The following is a 5,699-nucleotide window of genomic DNA, read 5'->3' as shown; positions in this document are numbered from 1 at the left end:
TAACCACTGTTACAGTTCAATCAACCTGCATCACACAGATGATAATAAATATTCATCTAATAAACCCACTCCTCCCTTCCCCAGTCCAGAACGTACCAAACCACTGTCTCCATGCCCGCCAACGTTCACTGTGCTTCATGTTCGGTTCACCAGTTTCCCCAAAAATAGCGTGCCACATCAGCAGCCGCGGGTTCTGCTCTGCTAGAGGAAAGGTCACTGGATGGCCAAAATCAGCATGGTGCATCCTCCAGGGAACATGAAGGTGTACAACAAACAAAGTCCACGGCAGTATAATAGCTACAGCCAGGAGTTTTACATGTTTTGTTAGTTGCCGGCTAAAGTCGCTTTGCTTTTTAAGTACCGTCCTGCTACTACAGGATTCCAAAGACGCTCACATTAGATCATTTTCTAAATTATGGTCCCATTTAGAGTCAAATAGAAAAGAGCATGGTAGGCCTATGCTACATTTCTTTAGGGTGTGGCTTTGTTGTGATTGTCAAGTCACTGCCATAGTGATCAGGATAGAGGCGTATAGCGATGAGTATCCCCAGCATATTGTCTCTGTCGGGTAGAAACCTCATATGTCTCAAAAATTGCAGAAGTAGCAGATCGACAAGCTCAAGACGTGTTGCTTCGCGTCGCTTTTCGAGCTTCCGGATCTGCACATTTTGATGCTTTTGTGTGACGCTGTAGTATGATCAAGTGAGGCATTGATTTATGGGGAAAAAACACAAAACGTTTATGGAGATAAGAGGTTTCTGCCCGACAGCAGCGATATATATATAATGTTGAAGTAGTCGGTTGGGGTGCTGGTGAGGTCACAGCAGTCATTTTGAATAGCTGATTGATGCTTTAATTTAATTTGACATCTGTCTCTCTGTTCTCGTCACAGCAGGGAAAACCCCCCCAGACACAGTCATCATATTTGGGGACACTGGGGTCACATCGCTATGCGGCCCTATAACCTCTAGAGTTATAATGTGACATAGATTTATGGCTGAGAATGTTACTTTTGAAATGTAATCTGTTACAGATTACTGATTATACTGCTAAAATTAAAATATTATTTTCTGTTAAAACAGGGATCAGTGGAGGCTGTCAATGTTTTATTTTAATTAATTAAATATTTATAAAAAACCCACAGACAGACATAACCTCCTCCAACCTGGCAACCCTATTTTGTGCATGTCATTATACACACAAATAGTGTAGATCTTGTGGAGCTTGTAGATCAGTATTTTTACTGCTCTTGTCACTGTCGTGCAGTGTTGATTTCGTAGACTAAAACTGTGACGAAAAATGTTTGTCAACCTTTTTTCACTGACAAAAACTATGTAAAAACTAAGCTATGATGACAAAACTGATACTAAATATATTGACAATTTTGTCAACAAATAAAAACTAGACTAAAATGTTAGTGAGGGACTAGTGGAGAAGAGATCCAGTAGAACTAAAAGACAAGTCATTTTATGTTTGGTTGCGCTCGGGTGGTGTGCTCTGAAAATAGCAGATCTACAAGCTCACAACGCGTCGACCTGCGACGCGTTGTGAGCTTGTAGATCGGCTATATTCAGCATGCAACCAAGTGTAAAATCAGCCATTACAACGCCATCAAGGCACCGCCAAAATACATTTTAGTCGACTAAATCAACCGTAGATTTAGTCAACTAAAACTATACAAAAACTAAAACATTTCAGATGACTAAAATATGACAAAAACTAAATGAAAATTTATTCAAAAGACTATGACTAAAACTAAATCAAAATTTGTTGTCAAAATCAACACTGCTGTCATGTGACTTAAATGAGGGCATTCATTTGTGAAAAAGATTGAATATGAAGATACAAGCTGTCTGCCCAACGACAACAACAACGTTATAATGGATCTCACACAGATAGTAAAAAGGTAATGAAAAAGAGAAGCCTGAGATTGGGACATGAAAGAGACAGCGTTTAGGTGATCCACATGGATCAATCAATGTGAGGCCGGCCGCAGCAACACAGTCTCACTCCGAAGAAGGCACATATTGCCTTTTGGTCAGAACCCCAGGAAGGCACTATGTGTCGTCCAAGTCCGCCCTCGACGATAATATGCGCCTTCCAGGGCACCCATAGACATTAATAGAATTCTTCAAAAGGCAGCCTGCGCCTTCTTAGACGTTCCATTGATAATACATTGGACTGACACACAACGTGAGCTAAGAGACTTGGTTGAAATGCACCAGAGCACACACCACCCACAAAAACCTGACAATATTCTGAGCATTTCCATATTATTTTGGTAATTTTTCGATGAGTATTTGTTGAGAACGGGACATTTGTTTGACGTTTCCAAGCCCATGACGTCATGGCAGATTACTTCCGCAGTGTCCGTCACGGGTGTCATGGCTGAACTTCAGCCTTTTTTTTTTGCACTTTTTCCATTACACTCGGTACATCTACATTAACGTTCAGATCTCAAATATACTTACCTAATGGCCACGGATGTTACAATTCTGTACGGGTCCTCAAAAATACCCGTATCTTTTGTATTGTTCAATAAAAAGCATTTTAATCCGATTGGTGACCATTTTCTTCATGCTTTTTACTGCGCGACCCTATTGGTTGGGAGGTGTATTGCACTCTGATACATTATAACTCTGTGAGAAAATGGCAGCCAATTGGATTAAAATGCTTTTTATTGAACAACACGGAATATACGGGTATTTTTGAGGTACCGTACATAATTGTAACGTCCGTGGCCATGGGTTAAGCACTGTATAGTTGAAATCTAAACGTTTATGTAGATGTGCGGGCAGTAAATGGAAAAAGTGCAAACATCAGGTTGAAGTTTCGTCAGGGCTACTATGAAACCGAACTTTCTTCCCACCATATAAATGCTGCTACTATCTATCTATCTATCTATCTATCTATCTATCTATCTATCTATCTATCTATCTATCTATCTATCTATGTGTTTAACACAGGGGTTTTCTGTTCAAGGCCAGGCAATCACCTTTTTGAATGTTGTTGATGCTGTTAATATATCCCGAATCTAATAATAATAATAATAATAATAATAATAATAATGATGAATAATAAATAATTGTGCTTAGATAATTTAGAGCAGAGGTCTTCAACAGGGGGTCCGCGACCCCTAGGGGGTCCGTGGAGGTACTGCAGGGGGTCCGCGAAATTGTTGTTTGATTAAACAATATTTTTGTTTGAAAAACAAATGTATACTTTTTTTTTTCTTTTTTTTTCAAAAATGTCAAATTGTCTTTAAACATAACATTAATCCATAGCATACAGATAAACTGAGGCACAATGCACTATAACATACATGGTATGTTTATACATATTTTGTAGAGATTTCTTTTTATAATATTTTTATTTTGCACACCTGGGCAGGTGCGTAGGAGCAGGCTATATAAAACACAATTTATACATAAATATACAATATATGTGGTAGCCCCCCCTACCCTACGAGGTAGGGGGTCCCTGCTCCATCTCCCCATCAGTTTGGGGGTCCCTGGCCTGAAAAGGTTGAAGACCCCTGAGTTAGAATGTTAAATGCAGGGCTTTTCTGTTGAGGACCAGGCCGGCACAACCTTGAAATAGCCTAGTTACCATACATATTAAACCTATTTCTAATTAAAATATATATTATCTAACTCTTAACCGCTAATTCCTGGTGCATACTAGAATACGCCTACTACATCCGGATCGTGATGTAGACAGTTTCCGTATCCGCTAGACCGGATACAGACCACTTCTGCACTGCACACTGCACTGTTGTTGTTGTTGTTGTTGTTGTATGTAACTTCTTCTCAGGGTAAGTGAAGTCTGTTCTATGTGTATGCATTTATAAGATATAAATCGTTAAATATACACCACGAAATGATAGAACCAGGCCATGGCGTCATTGTTCACATGTTAGTATATAGCAAGTTGTTTGATCTGGACAAGTTAAAGAAGACTATACGTTTGGTTGGACCTTGCTAAGCTAACCAGCTAACCAGCCAAAACAACGCGCCGCACTACGATGCACCAGTAAATATCGTACTTCTCCTGTACAAATGCAACATATAGGGTGCTTACCCGGTTGCCCCAAATGTTAACTAGCAGTCCGGAGTCTTTGTGCAATGTATTAGTCCATGTTTTTCAATAAAGAAGTGTTTTAATCCCGTCTGTGGCCGAACGCCATTCCCCCCCTCCTTTATTCCCCTTTACCTTGAGTGTAATTCCAGCTTTGACCTGATGCGCCCCGTCACTACCGCCATTGGGAACTTCCAACAGAATCGTCCACAGACGGGATTAAAACACTTCTTTATTGATACTTACGGTCTAATACATTGCACAAAGACTCCGAACCGCTTATTAACATTTAGGGCGACCGGGTAAGCACCATGTGTATATTTTTTGTACATTTACGGGCTTTACTGGTGAATGTCCAGCATTGAAAGTCAGCTATTTTCAACATGAATTAAAACGGAATGCAATATTGTAGGGCAGGGGTCTTCAACCTTTTCAGGCCAAGGACCCCCTTAACTGAGAGAGAGATGAAGCAGGTACCCCCTAGCTGAGAGAGCTATGAAGCAGGGACCCCCTAACTGAGAGAGAGATGAAGCAGGGACCCCCTAACTGAGAGAGAGATGAAGCAGGGACCCCCTAGCTGAGAAAGCTATGAAGCAGGGACCCCCTAGCTGAGAGAGAGATGAAGCAGGGACCCCCTAACTGAGAGATAGATGAAGCAGGGACCCCCTAACTGAGAGAGCTATGAAGCAGAAGCAGGTACCCCCTAGCTGAGAGAGCTATGAAGCAGAAGCAGGTACCCCCTAGCTGAGAGAGCTATGAAGCAGGGACCCCCTAGCTGAGAGAGAGATGAAGCAGGGACCCCCTAGCTGAGAGAGCTATGAAGCAGAAGCAGGTACCCCCTAGCTGAGAGAGCTATGAAGCAGGGACCCCCTAGCTGAGAGAGAGATGAAGCAGGGACCCCCTAACTGAGAGATAGATGAAGCAGGGACCCCCTAACTGAGAGAGCTATGAAGCAGAAGCAGGTACCCCCTAGCTGAGAGAGCTATGAAGCAGGGACCCCATAACTGAGAGAGAGATGAAGCAGGGACCCCCTAACTGACAGAGAGATGAAGCAGGGACCCCCTAGCTGAGAGAGCTATGAAGCAGAAGCAGGGACCCCCTAACTGAGAGAGAGATGAAGCAGGGACCCCCTAGCTGAGAGAGCTATGAAGCAGAAGCAGGTACCCCCTAGCTGAGAGAGCTATGAAGCAGGGACCCCATAACTGAGAGAGAGATGAAGCAGGGACCCCCTAACAGAGAGAGAGATGAAGCAGGGACCCCCTAACTGAGAGATAGATGAAGCAGGGACCCCCTAACTGAGAGAGAGATGAAGCAGGGACCCCCTAACTGAGCGAGAGATGAAGCAGGGACCCCATAACTGAGAGAGAGATGAAGCAGGGACCCCCTAACTGAGAGAGAGATGAAGCAGGGACCCCATAACTGAGAGAGAGATGAAGCAGGGACCCCCTAGCTGAGAGAGCTATGAAGCAGAAGCAGGGACCCCCTAACTGAGAGAGAGATGAAGCAGGGACCCCCTAACAGAGAGAGAGATGAAGCAGGGACCCCATAACTGAGAGAGAGATGAAGCAGGGACCCCCTAACTGAGAGAGAGATGAAGCAGGGACCCCCTAACTGAGAGAGAG

This window comes from Gymnoscopelus braueri (genome assembly GCF_963280865.1).
Source record: "Gymnoscopelus braueri genome assembly, chromosome: 10".
Taxonomy (NCBI): Eukaryota; Metazoa; Chordata; class Actinopteri; order Myctophiformes; family Myctophidae; genus Gymnoscopelus; species Gymnoscopelus braueri.
This window is presented reverse-complemented; position numbering follows the sequence as displayed.